At 41.1% G+C, this 18014-nt stretch overlaps 1 protein-coding gene and 1 long non-coding RNA gene across 3 annotated transcripts in view; one reads left to right on the plus strand and one right to left on the minus strand.

Moving 5' to 3' along the window:
• The window catches only part of CPLX1 (complexin 1), a 186071-nt gene that overhangs the window by 114223 nt on the left and 53834 nt on the right, over window positions 1-18014 (plus strand). The gene's annotated exons all lie outside the window — the stretch shown is intronic.
• Window positions 380-12891, minus strand: LOC144586504 (uncharacterized). Its single transcript, XR_013541361.1, has 2 exons — window positions 11480-12891; window positions 380-5922 (listed from the first exon to the last, which is right to left on the minus strand). It is a non-coding gene; the product is annotated as an uncharacterized LOC144586504 (long non-coding RNA).

Consider the following 18014-nt stretch of genomic DNA (forward strand, 5'->3'; position numbering starts at 1 on the left):
AATAACTGGTTATGTTTAACCTTGAGAAGAGAAGACTGAGTGGAGATATGATAGCACTTTTCAAATATTTGAAAGACTGTCATACAGAGGAGGGACAGTGTGTGTTCTACATCATCCCAGAGTGCAGGACATATAATAATGAGCTCAAACTACAGAAAGCCAGATTCCTGTTGAATATCAGGAAAAACCTCCTAACTGTTAGAGTAGTCCAACAATGGAACCGATTACCTCAGGAGTGATGAATTCTCTAATGCTGGGGGCATTCAAGAGAAAATTAGACAACCATCTATCAGATAGTCATTGATTTTCAGCTGTATGTTAATATATGCAAATGATATACACATCAGTGTAATATTTTGTCTTCTTTTTTGATTATACATTTTCTTTATTTTTCTTTTTTTCTTTTTAAAAAAGCCTATGTGGCCATCCTGCCAAAGAGGAAGCCCATTACGGACAAGCATCCATATTTACATGTTCACAATGATCCTATTTGATTATAAAATCATGATTAGAGCAATGTGGTGTAGTGGTTAGAATGCTTGACCTAGAAGATCCAAGTTAAAGTCTTCAGTGGAACCACTAAACACACCATGTGATTCTGGGATAATTGTTCTCTCTTGCAACTGGACCGATCCTGCAAGGATGTTTTGTGAAGATAAGGTGGGGGACATATGGTGCAGTTCATGCTGCTTGACGTCATAGAAGGAAAGGCAGAGGATATGAATGCAACCAGTGAATTAACAACATTGTCCAAGCAGCTATTTATGTACAGCTCAGGTATAAAACAAAGTTCATGCTTTTGGACACTAACTCATCCCAACCGGGGAGGTAATTGCATAATTCTGTGAACACCAAAAGGCTACATGTGTGCACATATTCACTCACACATGTACCCTTTTTTGACAGATGGAACTGAGGTAAACTGACCTTGCACTTACTTCTGCACTGAAGTTTTCATTGTTTATTATCAATTTAGAAGTATTTCAGCCCAGAAGTGGCTCCATCTTAGATGAATCTGCCAGAAAGGGCAAGACGAGTAGCTCCTTCTTAATAGCTTTGCAATATTATGATTTGAAAGAAAACAAAATTCTCTAGCTCCAGTGAAACAGCTTCATGCTATACTAGTGTACTGGGGGGGGGGAGGCAGAGTTTTAGAAAATAACATTACCCATTAGTATCACTAGATAGTTCCAAGAAAACCAACTCAAGAAGGAACAGCTTGCCTGAAAATTCAGATTTGAAGATGCCCTTTCTCCTGCCAGGCACTGTGGAATATTCATTCTGCTCCCGAGACCTCTTCTGAGCTGTCTGGGAGCCAAAGAATATGCTAGACATGTCTGAAGGTCAAGGGCCTCAAACAAGAGATAATACTTTTTCCTCCCTGTTAATCATGTTCTGTAATTCTGAAGATAAAGTTTATATCCAGCGTGGCTGCGGTCTCCTCCGGAGCAGTCTTTAATGACATCTTCCCTTTTAATTATTGATAACTCCCCAATGATGTGAATTTCAAATAGCAGCAATGATTAATGGGGACGTAAATAACATGTCCTAACTTTTCCCACCAGAGATCATTTTCAAACTGCAGCTTGTAACGTTTTCAAAAATTAGGAGCTGTAAAAATGTGGTGGGAGAGAAAATGGACACCCCCCCCACCACACACACAATTTATTTCAAATGGATATTTCAGGTGCATGAGTAAATAAATAGTTATTATCTGGCCTTTAATGAACTTTTTCCCCCCATTTATAACCTTGGATCTTTCACGAATTTTCAGTCCCATTACCGTGCATTTATTGAAAACATCACAAAGTAACTGAGGATCATATCAACCCCCCTAAGCAAACTAGTATCAAAACAGCTCATATGCTTAACATGTCCATTTTGATACTACTGTTTTCAGTACCTTGCCCTCCATTTATACAGAAGTTATGTTAGGAAAGGGAATGAATGTGGTTCATCCGGGAACACCCAACACAGCTCAGGTCTCCTACTGGCTTGGGGACTAAAAGAGAGCTTCAGGGCTGCTGGAGACATACTTCTATTTACATGGAAGACAAACTCATGTGTCCCAGTTTGATGTCTTTGAGTAAGTGGGTCTCTGATGATAAGAGCAGGCTACCATAATCACAGAACTAAGTGGACGAGAGCTGGCACAGGTTTAATCAGAAGAATCAGCCAACAGTCCAAACAGCAGGGGTAGAGAACAGCAGGTTTGGACTCTGAAGATGTTGTTGACTGTGAATCCCATTGGCTCTAGCCAGAGGAGTCAATGTGTCCAGAGGAGTCATATTAAAAAATAAAATTTGCTGTCCTTCCAGAAGCAGGCAAGGACAATTCTCTTCAACCAGGCTTTCCTTTAATGATTGGCTATCTGAGAAGGGTATGAAATGGTGTGTTATGTCATGTGGTTATGATGTTGATTTTGTTTACCATTTTTGTTTACCATTTGTTTGATTCTTTTAAATAGTTGTAATACTTACTGTTTTTAGCTTTTAAATATTGTCTTTTAATAATATAAACCACCTTGGGTCCTCCACAAGGAGCCTCGTGGCGCAGTGGTTAAATCGCTGTACTGCAGCTAAAACTGTGCTCACGACCTGGGGTTCAAATCCCAGGTAGCCGGCTCAAGGTTGACTCAGCCTTCTATCCTTCCGAGGTCGGTAAAATGAGTACCCGGCTCACTGGGGGGGCAATGTGTAGCCTGCATAATTAAATTGTAAACCGCCCAGAGAGTGCTTGAAGCATTATGGGGCAGTATATAAGCAGCACGCTTTTTCCTTTTAAGGAGAATGGTGGCATGAAAAAAATTTAAATAAATATATATTTTTTAAAAAACATATCATCCAATGTAGAAAAATGGGAAGAGTGTCAAACTAGGACTCTGGAGAACCACTTGAAATCCCTCCTTAGCCATAGAAATCAATGATGGGTTAGCAATAGTAAATAATTCTTTCAACATCTCACATCTTTTGAAAATCTTATTTGGTTCACCAGAACTGAGAAAGGGCTTGATGAAATATAACCCCCCCTCCAAAAAAAAAGACTAACATACTGCAGACCATATGTTCACCATCTCTGCTCTATAGGACTCCCAGATTTATCCTTGCTCAGCAGCCTCATGTGACCTTAGGTCATGTTCACAAGTTATTGAACTCTTAAAAGGGGTTTATGAATATTGTCTAAAATAATGGGATGTCGTCAAGTTACACAGTGTTACCATGTGAGGCCTGGAACAGAGAAGCAAAGCATGGTCTATCAGCAGAAAGATATGGCTGAGGATGAAGGTCTACTTAACTCCTCTTCAGAGGGTGTCTGCAGGAGCTATGCCCAGCAAATGACTACACAACTTTTCCTACCTTAGCAGCCACTACATGTTTTAAATCCCACGATCTTTTGGCAAGCAGGATGGAGTTGATGAGAACTGTTATTCAAAATATCTAGAAAGCACCAAGCTGAGAAAGATGATCCATGCTGAATTCTTTCCTGTTTGGGCTATGAAACAGAAATCAGACCAGCTATTCAGATATGATAGGCATGTTTCTTAAAAACATGGACTGAGTGGAGATTAGCATCTGCTGGGCGCCATTGTTTCCCTTGGTGACTACTTTTTTTTGTTGCTGAATCGGATGAGTGGTGTTGGCAGAATCCTAAGGTTGGGATGAAGCCATGGTGAAGTCTAGTGAGGCAGCCAAGGAACCTGCTGGAAATTCAAGGTTTAGGCATTGCTTTTCTTAGAATTTGATCTGCCGCGAATGAAAACTGTCAACATCTGGAGATTCAGAAGTCTTAAACTAGTTGACAAGCTGGCAGAACTCTGTTCTGTTGATTGGAAACCCCAGGCAACGCTCTGCACATAGCAGTGGAACTGGAAGAAGAAACCATATGTGTGATTCTAGGTGGGGATTTTGTTACGTTCTTGCTCTGCTTCTTTCACAAACTTTTACAATGAATGCATACAGTGGGCTTTATCTACGCCACACAGGCATATCAGTTTGATTCCAATTTAATTAGCATGGCAACATACTGAAGAGTTTGAGAATTTATACTTTGGTGAGGTATGCAGGACTCTCTCTTAAAGACCTCGGGTGCCCTCATCTGATTGCCTCCACAAACTATATATCCCAGGATTCCTCAGGAGGGAGCCATGACAGTTAAAATGAACTTAAAGTGCTAGACCTCTGTAATATGGATTAGAGATGAGCACAAAGCTCAATACAAACCAGGAAATTTGTGGAAAATCACCAATTCGTTGCTGCAGATCAGTTCAGGTTCATCCAAACCAGGGAACCTGAACTTTCCCAAAGCAATGAATTTGGGAGTTAATTTGCAAACATCCTAGTTCACTGCTCCCCACAGAATCCCCTGCCCCTTCCGTTGCCTCCCTACCATGTCCTCGTCCTCCTCCACCTCCACTGCTGCCACCACCAGCTTTGCAAACAGAGTCTGGCTTCCCTTCTGGCAGCCTAGCTTGCCCTGTCTGCCTATGTGTGCACCGATTAGCCACGGGCTTTAAAAAAAAGGCTCCAATGAACCAATGAAACAATTTGTGGTTCGTTGGTTAACCACCTGGAAATGTGTGGTTCATGGTTCATCAACCTTGATAAACCGTGAACCAAAATGAACCCCCATTTTGGCGATTTGTCCCCATCTCTAGTATTGATACATTGCAAGTCATCTTCAATTTGTAACCCTTCCATATTCTTCCATGGTATATTCTTTCTTCTTCCTTTCTTTAGTAAGAAAAAAAATTCCATTTCAGGAGGGAAATAACTGCACAATACCTTTTGAAGTTTGATTGGTAGTGAGAGGAGGCCTCTGTCAAGGAAAACACAGTGTCCCAAATCTATGATAAGCTTCAGAAACATTTTGTATGGGGATGCTGTTCTGTGACTGAACATGTGATGGCAAGCTATCCATTGTAGGGATGGGTGCATATTTGAATATAATCATCAGAATAGGAGACAAGGTTGAGACTTCAGGAGCAGGAATGTGGAGAGTACCTAGAAAATGTCTTGTTCCTTATAGTTTTCTGAATCTAGCCGTGCTTTACCATATTTTCCACCTACACTAGCAAGATTACCTGATTTTTCATAAAAATGAGATACACACAGCTAGTCTTGTTTCTTCCATCTTTTTGCTTGTTTCACCTCGTCTTCTGCACAAAGACACGCCACAGCTCAAAAACATTTCTAGCGAAATTTGTTCAGGAAAGATGCCATTTTGTGCAGGAACAATCCTGTCAATGTTGGTGTTTCTTCTGAAAAAGGAAATGCCCTGAAATCTCCAAGAAATCCTGTCAGGTTGCCCATGAGATATATCAGTAAAAATATCTCACTGTGAAAAGAAAAGAGGGATTTTCCCTCCTCAGTTTCTCACTAAGAGCCAGAGACTGCAAGATTTACGCCTTGTTCATGTTGTATGTGCCATCTCCATCAAAAGAAGCTTGTGATGCTTGACCTGTGTGTGCAAAACACTCCAAGAATTCTCTCTCTCTCTCTCTCTCTCTCTCTCTCTCTCTCTCTCTCTCTCTGTGTGCGTGTGTGTGTGTGTGTAGAAATGCAAAAAGGGGGCAGTTCAAACAGGAATAAGAAATAAGTTCAGAGTCAGCGTTCCTTGCCAGCTGGTTACTGCCTCCAGCAAAACAGCCGTGTGAATTCAGATGTTTGATTGGCCACTGACCCATGTTCAAAGGAAAGGAAATGCACCACCACAAAGGGGACAAAGATTTGCATACAGTTTACCAAGGCTAATTCATAATAACTGAACGTACACCCACATCAGATGCTTTGAAGAAGCATTGTCTGTGGCACACAATGCTGACATTTTCAGAGATTAGGGTGTGATTCCATTTCATCCAGTTCACATTTACATCTCTTCCGCTTGGCTTATCAGAAATTTGTAGAAGTGTTGTCAGAAATAGTCCTGCAGAAAGGAACAAGGTTGTGAATCGGATTGATTGTGTAGGCCAGGTAAAAGCCACATAGAGGGTACAAAGAAAGCAATCATTTCCAAAATCTTAGATGCAAGGGATGAGGATTCCCTTTTGAAATGGTAGGAAATGCGGTCCATGGGGTCACGAAGAGTCGGACACGACTAAATGACTAAACAACAACGAATCCCTTAAAGATGTAAACTCAGCAACATGTGAAGTCGGTGTATATCAATGCTATCTTCTGACTCTGAATGAGATGTGGGAAGCTTAGTCACTCAAGCTACCTTAACAAGCTGTTCAAGAAATTGTGTTTCTGTTTGGTTCTTATTTTATGTAATCAAGCTCCTATTTACAGAGACCTCTCTCTCTCTCTCTCTCTTTTCCCCCCTCTCGCTCTTACACACATACAGACACAGACACAGACACAGACACAGACACAGACACAGACACAGACAGACAGACAGACAGACAGACACACACACACACACACACACACACACACACACACACACACATACATTCCTAACCAAGAACTATAATGGAAATGTCAATTCTAACAGAATAATGAAGAACAGAATACTGAGTAAAACTATTCTTGCCTTGGTGGCTGGTTCTCGCGTTCAATATGCTGATTGCCCTATGTGCCCGAAAATGCCCCTGCTGAGCTCAGCAAAGATAGCTCTGTTCAGGCACATGCCACAAATACACTGCAGTGATGCACACACCCAATTCCACCCCTAACTCTGAGTCTGAGTCTTCGGTGTGTCAGTGGCTGAAATCCAGGAGTAAGTCACAACTGGAATAGCCCCAATCAATGGAATCAATGGAACTTGCAGGGAATTGACTCAAGAAATCCCCACTGATCCAATGGGCCTACTCTAGTTGCAATTTACTGCTGAATATCAGCCATTGCAGTGTGACGGTTAGAACATCTGAAAGAGCTAAGATCTATGTCCTCAGTCAGCAAAGGAAAAATAAAAGCTTGGGTGTCCTTGGCCTAATCACACATAAATTAATTAATTAATTAATTAATTAATTAATTAATTAGTTAATTAGTTAATTAGTTAATTAGTTAATTAGTTAATTAGTTAATTAGTTAGTTAGTTAGTTCGTTAGTTCGTTAGTTCGTTAGTTCGTTAGTTCGTTAGTTCGTTCGTTCGTTCGTTCGTTCGTTCGTTCGTTCGTTCGTTCGTTCGTTCGTTCTAGCCAGTCTTCAATCATAGGATCACAGGGTGGGTTACAAACCTGTATAGCAGGTATATTATGTTTTAAGACATAAGATATTGAAAACAGTATAAAACCCAAACAACATGAACTTAAAAACGCCAAACATTTAAAACACTGAAAGCACAGCTTTAAAGTCAGCACAGGCCTGCACTTACACTCTTTCCCACCTGAGTTTGATCTGCTTCACGGAACGGTTGTGATGATAACGTGAGGATGGGAAGAACCCTGTACGCTCCCTCTAGCTTTGTTGAGCAGGGAGGTCAAATATGGGTTTAAATTTGTATTCTGCAGACCAGGGGAAATAGCCATCCATGACATGGCCCAGAACCCTGATAAAATGGGATGAGTAAGAAGCCCTTCACATTTCATCCTGGGGAGGGAAGGGACTTAGAAGGAACAGCCAGCCAACATCAACGAGGATGCCTGTGATGGGGCCAAAAGTGTAGCCCCACCCCCATCTTATGCATCTCCCAGTTCTCTTTTTAAGTATAATGCTTGAACAGAGCTGATAGCTATGGACATTTGAGGTTCAGTTTAAATTACATGTATGGGGATGGGTTGGAGTTACAGCAGCAAAATGTAACAGGTGTGAGGGGAACCTGATGAATTGGCATGGCCAGGCTATCCCTCCCAACCCAAATATTGGCCATACCAAAATGGTTGCTTGAATTTTGTTTTAAACAGATTGGGAATTTAAAACAACCACCGCCCACCCACCCACATCAAAACACAGGCTTCCATTAGGGCCAGTCAGATTCACTGTTCACCCGTGGGGACTCAGAAGTCTTAAGCAAGTGAGCTCAGTCAGCCCCAACTGTGCCAAAAACAATGATCCTATGAAGATAGTAGAAGGAAAGGAAGGGCTGTGGCATAGCAATCAATATCTCTTGACCCTTGCCATGCTAACATCTTCTTTTGACCTTTTTTTTTTAAAATATTCTCCTTCCCATTGGTTCCTACAAGTGGAAGGCTTCCTGCCCTTGACACACAGATACTTTCTTTTCCAAAAGTCAATTAACAGTGCAATGCCATGATTAGTAAAAGGCTTTCTGTTTGCATACAGGATTCCTGTATGCACGGTGTTTAAACTGTAGTCTGGTCTCTCTGCTCATGACCTGAGTTTGATCTCGAAAGGCTCAGGTAGCCAGCTCAAGGTTGAATCCTCCTTCTGATGTTGGTAAATTGCGCAGGTAGGTGGGTAATGCATAGTCTAGATAATTAAATTGTAAACTGTCCAGGATCCAGTGTATGCTTTAAGTGCTACGGAGTGCAACATAAGCAGGACACTTTCCTCCTGGCTAGGTGGATATAGAATGGAGTGCGGCCAAAAATAAAAGTGACTCTGAATGGGAAGATTTATCCTATCCCATTCTCTCTTCTCCTCTCAGACGCATACAGACATGCAAACCTCCCTCTCCATGAGCCAAATGCAGGCAAAATACAAAAATGCTGTTAGAAAATCCTGACCAAGGAAAAGAAGGCAATAAACAACCCTGTGCCAGATTACTGTTACACATGCTTGGGCTGTTCTGGCCTTCATAACTGAAGTCGGTCATGCTATCTTTTTAATCTGAATGCCAACTAGTGTGGTTCCCCCCCCCCCCATGAAGACACATATAGTGTGTGCATACAGTACAAAGACCAATGAGTCACTCCACAGTTTTACACCTCCAAGGCCCTCAAATCTGGGGTCAGCTACAGCTATGACATTTGATAGCCAAACATGCTGAAAAGCGGAAGAAGGTTTGTTTCCTGTGAAAGAACTGGCTAAAAAAATAACTGCATGTTCTGCCTTATATCTTGGCTTCTACAAAAGCTCCGGTTACATTGTGGAAAGAGGAAGGGGAAAGACAGTTGTGTAAGTAGCTCCCTCCCTGCTGCCAACAGACTGTCCTTCACAGGATCCGTCACATAGTGGCTGTGAAATTGCCGGCACAAAGGAGAGCCCTCCAGGGGCACATTGCGTGCATTGTTCCTTCTAACAAGAGTCTGCTTCTCTGAATCAGATAAAAGTGCAAATGAGCACAAGATGGCATAGTTAAGTAAAACCCAGACAACTGGCCAATGTGGCGTATTTTTCTTCTCCTGATTTCTTCCATCTGCCATGGGCCATTCAACCTCTCTCTCCAGAGCTTATAAGGCAACAGGAATTCTCACTCTCTCTTTTAGACTCTCTCTAAACAGATGAATGTGACCATATAGATGCTTAGTACACATAAAGATGCATATATACATACATATGTCCTGCTTTTGAGGAGGCCCCTACCCCTGAAGAGCCAGCTGTCTGCTATCTGGTGACCACAATCTTTAAAAATAGCATAACTCCGAGATCCATAATGTCATTGTCCCCTAGTATCCAAGTTTCATGGGCTTGGAGATATGACAGAGACAGGCAGACACATTCTTTCATATACCCTTTACAGGGTTTCCCAGGTGGAGAGTACTCAAAAGTCTCCTTCTTCTGGGAACACTCTGGGACGGTGCAGCTTGCCCAAAGCCACACAGGCTGGCTCTTCTTGGATGCACAGTGACAAACCCAACTCCCAACCTTTGGTTCTGCAGCCAGATACCTAAACCACTGAGCTATCCAGCCGGCTTTACATTGACTGCCCCGTGTCAATATTTGCAAAGCAGATTTCTGAGGGAACAAATTTATTGCTGCTCCTAGTAGAAACCGCACTCCTAATTTCATGGATGCTGCTACAGTGATTCATAGCCGGCCATATGATTCTTAATAGTGTTGTATATTCCAGCTAAGGCATTATGATTGCATCAGTATTAAAAGCTGTGGCTGTGAAGCAATCTGATTTTTCCCCTTCAGAGAAAGTAATTTCATTCAAAATTATTCTGGAGACCTCAGCTGGCTTAGTTTAGCATTTTTTGCCCACTGACATAATAAATACCTTATTCGGTAGACATTACAAATTGGCTCCTCTTGTAAGTCTGTGCTCGTTGAAAGGAATCACACAGGTTGGGGCTTTTCATTTAGCTCCTAATAAGTGTCAAGGCAACTGCTTTTCCACAGAGTTCTGTGTGGAAAGGGAAGGACCATTTAATAACCCATTATGTCCAGTGGAACTGAAAGACAGAGTGCTGGTGCTGACCTTTGAAACCCATCATTTCTCAGGGACCACTGGACCAGTTCATGCAGCCATGGCCATCCATGGCAATGCAACATCAAGTCTGTGTGAATGGCCTATTAAAATGTAGCTGGTTAATTATTGGCATAGAACTTATGTGACAATATTTTAAGCAGAAATTTGGCTAGTGTGAATTCTTCCCCCACTCTGAAAAAAATATGTTAGTTAAAGAATATTTCTCCCTCCCTCTGCATCCTGTTCACGGTAAAAGTACTGTCTTTTGCTCTACTGTCTTCTGCTTCTATGCTATTTTTGTACCTGGTCCAAGGCTTTCTTCCTCAGAGAATGTTTCTCACATTGGTTATCCCAGCCAATCAGCGACCCCATGCCAAATATAATGACATCACAGTCATATGAGATGAGTCAGACTTGTCAGTCTACAGATGTCACTGACAGAAATGAAGTCAAACTAAGGCACTTTGGAAGCAATTGTTGAAAATCGTCAAAGCAGGGCGGAGAATTTGTGTTTTTCAGCACAGCTGAAAAGGTTCATGGGAAATGCAAGGTATTTTCCTTTCTGCTTAGGATGGTGATAAAATTCCTACATTATTTTATTTGAATTTTTAACATTTTATATTACCTTAAGGAATTTTTTTAAAGGCTGTAAGCAAAATAAAAACAAAACACCAAACAATATACACAATCCCTCTGTTTAGATGTGTGTTTACACACAAACACTCATGGAATAAACAGATGTTTGATGACATTATTTTAGTGAAGGATGTGCATGTGTATTCCTTTTGTATGTATGTATGTATGTATGTATGTATGTATGTATGTATGTATGTATGTATGTATGTATGTATGTATGTATGTATGTATGTATGTATGTATGTATGTGCGTGCGTGCGTGCGTGCGTGCCTACATACATACATACATACACACACACACACACACACACACACACACATTCAAAAGGAATACACATGCACATGCTTCACTAAAATAATGTCATCAAAATACCAGTCTCATATAAATAAAAAAATCAAACTATCAGTGACTGACAAGACTGTAAAATGTAAGATATGGAATATAGGCCTTCCAAAGTAGACTGATACATTCAAGCACTTAAAAACTATTTTAAAACAATCAAAGAGAGACATACCTCCACCAGAAAGGCACTTCATTAAAATGGACCCTTCACAGAAAAGGCCCCAATGCTAACCTGATAAAACTTACTGGAGGGAATGTTAGCCATGCCTCTCCGGACTCCATACAGATACAATGCCTCCTGCTGAAATCAGATGGTCTGGACAATGCTGTCAAAAGCCCCAGAGAGTTCCATGAACATTTGCAGGTTTGTATTCCTTCTGCCCTTTCACAAATGTAGGTCATCCATCAGGGCAACCAAAGCCATTTCAAATTCAGTATCACAGCCTAGAAGGTGGATTAGAATGTGTCTAGACCATCAGTCACAGCTAGCAGTATCTGAAGTGCAGCTATCAGCACCTACTCAGGCATCCTGTCCTAATCTCTGGTTTGACACATGTAGCTTTCACCCTTTGTTAGGTAATAAGTCATGTATTATTCATGTCCTATGCTAATGTGGTTGGGGGTGGAGCCAAGAGAGATGTTGAAAAGGCAGAGCCTGAGAGGAGGAGTCAGTCAGAGAGTCTGAGTCAGAGTTTGGAATCAGAGAGAGAGAGAGAGAAATAGTTTGGGGATCTGAGGAGTGATTAGTCTGAGGAGTGATTAGTAACCTGTGATAATTAATACAGAAGATTAATATTGATGCTTGGTGAAACTGAAGGAATATGCTTATGAATTATCCTAGAAACCATCTGTAATCAATAAACCTGTTCTATTAAATAGTCAGTACTGAATGGACCCTCGTCTTTTCTAAGTAAAGTACGTTGATAAGGAGATCAACTGGTGGCAGCGTGTCAAGAGGTTTTGGTTTGCCATTGTGAGCTCTGGGTTTCGTGAGACAAACAGGGGCCACGAGGGTGAACGCCGCAACACAGTTCCGAGGTTACAATGAGAATTTGTTAAACAGCCATCTAGGCAGCCAAGTCTGCAGACAGGAATAGCAAGGTCCTGCTGCTCTAATCTTTAATCAAGTCTTCCCTGTTGTCTAACTATCTCTTCAATAAAACTGTAAGTGTATCCTGAAAGATCACTGGAAATCAAGAATAGCCATAGTAGCAATGATACATTGTGGTACTCCAACAATCCCTTCTCATTTCTTGCCTCATTTCTATGGAAGCATCCAGACCCTGGATGGGTGAAAATTTCATTTCTGCTCACTGATGTTAAGAATTTGCTGAAATTAAAAAAAATTCTCCCCATTCATGATGGGAAAAACTCTTTCCTTTTTTAATACTTCTAAACACAGGATTATTATAATATTACAAAAGCAACGAAAAACTAGAATAAAAAGGGGGCAAAAAAAAAAAAGAAAAACAAAACTTAAGTGTGTCTACACACAGGCTTCCGTGAAAGGTTTTCAGATATCAAAAAACATGTCCATGTGTAATTGCTGTCTGTATGCCATACACTCATATGTCAATAGTGTTGCAAGATATTCTATTCACTGGATTGCAAGTGGTGGGCATCCATCTTTCCAGTGTTGCAAAATCAGTCTCTCTGCAGTCGTAAGGGCATGGATAGTCCATCTATGCTGGCCAGTGGTTAATCTTCAAGAAGTACAGTGGTGCCTTGCAATACGATGTTAATTTGTTCCAGCAAAATCGCTGTAGAACGAAAATGTCGTAATGCAAAAATAAAAAGCCCATTGAAACGCATTGAACCCCCTTCAATGCATTCCAATGGGCTGGAAACTCACCGTCCAGCGAAGATCCTCCATAGGGCAGCCATTTTCAGTGGCTGTCTTGCGAGGAATCCATCCCAGAAAACAGCAGGGAGCCATTTTATTTACCTGGTGGCCATTTTGAAACTGCCGATCAGCTGGAGGAAAATCGGCATTTTGCAAAGAATCGGTTCCCGAAGCAGGGAACCGATCATCGCAAAGCGGAAAAAAAAACATTCAGACCATTGTTTTGCGATCGCAAAAAGATCGTTGTAATGCGGTTTCATCATAATGTGGGGCGATCATAAAGCGAGGCACCACTGTAGTGATATAGTTTAAAAGTATGTAAGCATCAACAAAGATCAAAGATTGGTTCAGTACAAAATTCATGTGAGTAATAACTCCTCTTCAAGATGAGCTCATGACTGACCACATGATTAAGAGATGCATCAAGAAAATCCCAGTGCCGACATTTACTATCATCACCTGATACTCAGACCCTTCCTAAAAAGACATTGCATTATCCATTATGTGCTAAACAAGAACTTATGTTGGATGAGCCATAGCTTAATATCTATAGATACTCAAATATACTGGCAAGTGCTGTCTTCTATTGATTAGGTTAAACTAACACGATCAATTTTCTTCCATTTATCCCTGAGACCTTATTTACTAACTGACAGTAAATAGTTATAAAGAAATAATGCAGATTACTTTTCTTGGACTGATGCAATAAGCATTTCCAAAAGTGTAGGAGACTCTGAAGCACTCAATGCAGGACTGTATTTAGCTGTCAATAGATGCTGTAATTGTAGATACTGCCATTCAGTTGAAGATGGCAAATCATACCTACTTCTCAGGTAGGCAAATAGCAAAAATTCATGTCCAATTTATTGATCTAAGGTAAGAATTTCTGGATGGAAAAAAACTTGAAAAATAATGAAGTGAAGCATGGGAGGGACTGAAGCTGACACATTAGTCTCTCCAGGCCTAGAATTTAGAGTGCCCAACCCTTAAATACCTGGGTTTGTATTCCTGTGTATCTAACCTCGTAAAACTAGAGTTGCTAGCTACTTCTTTTTTTAAAAAGTCTCTCGTCTTTAACATCTGCATAGCTGGGCAGGTAGGCATAAGATGGCCCCACTATAGGTTGAAAATAAGTCTACCTATGCAATATTGCTGGTGCAGACAGCAGAAAACTTCATTTCAATCACTTTTGAAGAATTTCCCAAATTCACAAATTTTTATCATATTTTATCAGAATTTTTAATCATTTTCTCACTATTTTTTATCATACGTTGGCTCAGGCATGTCGTGAGAATGGCTGGCGGTCGGATTTCAAAAGATATTCTGTATGGAGAATTAGTGGAGGCAAAATGCCCTAGAGGGAGACCCCAGCTGTAATACAAGGACATCTGCAAGCGGGATCTGAAGGCCTTAGGAATGGACCTCAACAGATTGGAAACCTTGATATCTGAGCGTTCAGCCTGGAGGCAGGTGGTGCATCACAGCCTCTCCCAATTTGAAGAGACCCTTATCCAGCAGGCCGAGGAAAAGAGGCAGTCACAAAATTAGCAAAACCAGGGAGCTGGACAGGGGACAGATTGTATTTGTCTTCAGTGTGGAAGAGATTGTCACTCTCGAATTGGCCTTCTCAGCCACACTAGACGCAGTTCCAAGTCCTCTATTCAGAACACGATACCATAGTCTCTCGAGACTGAAGGGTGCCTAATCCCATCATGTGTACAGTAGGACCAAAAAACTTAAGGTTTAAAATAGCGAAATGCAGGGGAAAGTAGAACTGATAGTTTCTCCCACTGTTAATGCATCCCTGGAGCTAGTGAGTCGATCCAGTCGGGAGTCTGAATGCCTGGACTGCCTCCCAGGAGGAGGGCCAAGCAAGGTCACCTGAATCAAAAGCCCCAGAGAGATGCATGATGGCTGACAGTGTCATGTGGCTTGCCAAAAGTCTTTGGCAGACCACATGGTCTGTGATCGCTACTGGAAGTCAGAACTGACAGAGGCATTTGGAGTGCATTATAGTTAGAAAATCCTGGGAGGGTCACCATAACTTGGAATCACCCTGATGTCACATAATTATCATAATCTATACCTGAAGCAATTGGCCTCTATCGCCACCAGCACATCCAGTGCTGTCTCTTCCTCTCAACAACCAGTACCGACAAGAGAAAGTGGGTCAGCATCAGGAATGGCTGCATATGCATCATGCATAGGAATTAATTTTACTGTTGTTGCAAACAGAAGTTCAAAAGTACTCTGGAGTGTGGGGGGGAGAATGCGGAGCTGTGATGCCACTCTGTATCAGAGTCATTCTCTTGTGGTATCAGTTTGCCTCTCATAGTTGTCACTTGGCAATGCAGCAAACAGAGTGATGAAAAGCGTATTAATTTGGAAGAAAGGCTTGCTTCCGAACAGCACTGCCGATAATGCTTGGTTGCTCTGGTTAGAATCTTGATAGAAGAAAAATATACATATGGTAGCTACATATCCCACATAGAAGTATGGATTTCTATTTATGATGCACATTTTCTTTAAAAAAAAAAACCTTTAAAAACTAGATCAACTAAATAAAAGTTTTGATTGTTACTCATCCAATCTTCTCAGAGGCCATTCCGGTTGGTAACCATTAGACTTGAAGAATCTAATGGTTCTTCAAGGAACATTCAAGGATCCTTGAATCTTCTTGGTTTTCCTCTTTGTTTCCTATTTTTATGGTTCCTGTCATGCTATAAGCCTTCATGGAAGAATTAGTCAATGCCACAGAAAAGGGCACCCTTTATATACTTTGAATTTGTTAGGAAAGAAAAAGAAAATTTGAAAGACAGGTAGGAGCTAAAATGAAAAGTTGTCTGGTGGGAAATTTCTGTCTGAGGCTCCAGCTAGCCAGCCAGTCTGACCTGTCCTTTTCCTGGGTATTCCATTACCCTCCCCACCTCTGCAACATGCTGACCCCCTGTTATCTCTTCTCCATGTCCAGAAGAACCCAGTCATCTTTGATCCGGTGAACAGGGAAGATTCAGAGAAGAACTGGCTCTATGGTAACAATCTCTTTCTTCTCAAGGCAAAGGAATGTTTCAGAGACAGAAAGACCATTTTGCCTTTTGCAAGGTGAAAACTGAAATGCTCATGTTCCTGTACACACATTGAACTGAATATGTTGCCGAACTCCAGTGTTGTTGCCAGACAAATGGGTTTTTGTAAATGGCACATGGAATTGTGGTTCAATCCCTGGTTCCTTCTGCAAGTGTCTTTGGCTTAGATTTGGGGATGGTACTTTGAAAATATCTGGTATGGAAGGATATTCTGCCTCTACGCATACAGTTTCCTTCCCAGAGATGGAAAGAGTTGCTTCTTAGGATTACAACGTCCAAAGTACCCCAGCCTTCAAGGCCAGTGGCCATGTTCAATAAGCCTTTCTGGGAACTAGAGTCCAAACAAACAAACAAACAAACAAACAAAAACTTTTCCTACCTATGATTTGGACCTGACACTTCCCAAAAGCTCCGTCTTGCTCCTTCCCTTAATACTAGCTGACAAAGTATGTGGGAGTCCAAGGAAAAAGGTAGAAATGATGTATTAAAAATAATGCCATTAATTGCAACTTTTTTTAAAAAAAACAACTAGGTTCAGTGTTATTATAGTTTAACATTTGGACAAGAATGTTGTAAATCTGACAAATTTTTCATAACAAATGACATTTACTAATAATTGGGAAAAATGTAACTTTGGGGCAATTTGTGTGATTGGCTATTTTTAGTGATTTTTAAGGCTGATTTTTTTTAAACAAAAAACAACATAGCCGCAATGCATTAAGAATATGTTACTAATGCCCAGTAGAGAATTGGTGTGGTACAGTGAACAGAGTGATAGAGTAACACTGAGGAGATCTGGATTCAATTCCCAGCTTGGCCACAGAAACTCATTGTGGGGTGGCAATGGTCAAACTGTCCCTAAAAGGTCTCATATATCTTGAAACCTTGTTAAGATCACCATAGGTTCCAGACAACGTGGTGGCACCTAACATCAAATGTGCAACAAGTTACACATTAATCAGGAGCATGTTAGCTTTTTTACTAATATGTTCAAGCTCTGCACTGAGATCACTAAGCAGGTCTTTTGCCAGCTGCTCGGAGAAGGTCTCCCCAGCACCCTGTTGAGTGGAATTCTTGCCTGAGATCTTGATACCCTGCAGTTGTATTATATTTGTTCATTTGATTAATCAATACATTGATCAAGAGGCTAATAGTTTCTTGATGCTTTTAGTTGCTCCACACGCTGACTGAAAAATGCACACTGAGGTAATGCACTACTGCTATGCTTAATAATGAGTTACAACATCACACCTCCTCTGATTGAAATAAGTGCCTGGGCATGGAAGAGCAGAGTGGTGATTAAAGGACATGTCTCTCCTCAGGAGAGGACCATCTTGTTCAGTTTGAAGGGCATACTGAGAGCCTTCACAACATGAATTTGAATTAATTTAGAACCACACTGCGGGATGCTTGTGTAAATGGATTAATTTATGAGCTTTCATTGGAGGAAGCAATAGGAAATATCTGATTGCTTCTAAGGATAGCTTATAGAAGTCATTTTGCACATTAAGACACCTTGGAGACAACTTTACTTTATGGTTGTATTCAAGGACAGCCTCAAATCTTCCTGGACATTCTGTCTTCAACCTTCATGCGGGGGGGGGGGACATGAGCACCCCCAGATGTTACCAATGAGAGACTCCCATCCACATAACCTATGACTATGCTAGCTATGGTCGGGGATAGCGGCAATCCAAAATAATTGGAAAACCATATGCTCCCCACTCCTGCCTTGACATTTTCTCTATTTGTTTCAATTACTTTAGTGAATTAGGCACTGAAGTATGGTCTAGAAACATCATAATATAGCTGTGAGGCTGCTCATGGCTGATAGACAGAACAGAATTGCCAT

Source organism: Pogona vitticeps, chromosome 2 (genome assembly GCF_051106095.1).
Source record: "Pogona vitticeps strain Pit_001003342236 chromosome 2, PviZW2.1, whole genome shotgun sequence".
NCBI lineage: Eukaryota > Metazoa > Chordata > Lepidosauria > Squamata > Agamidae > Pogona > Pogona vitticeps.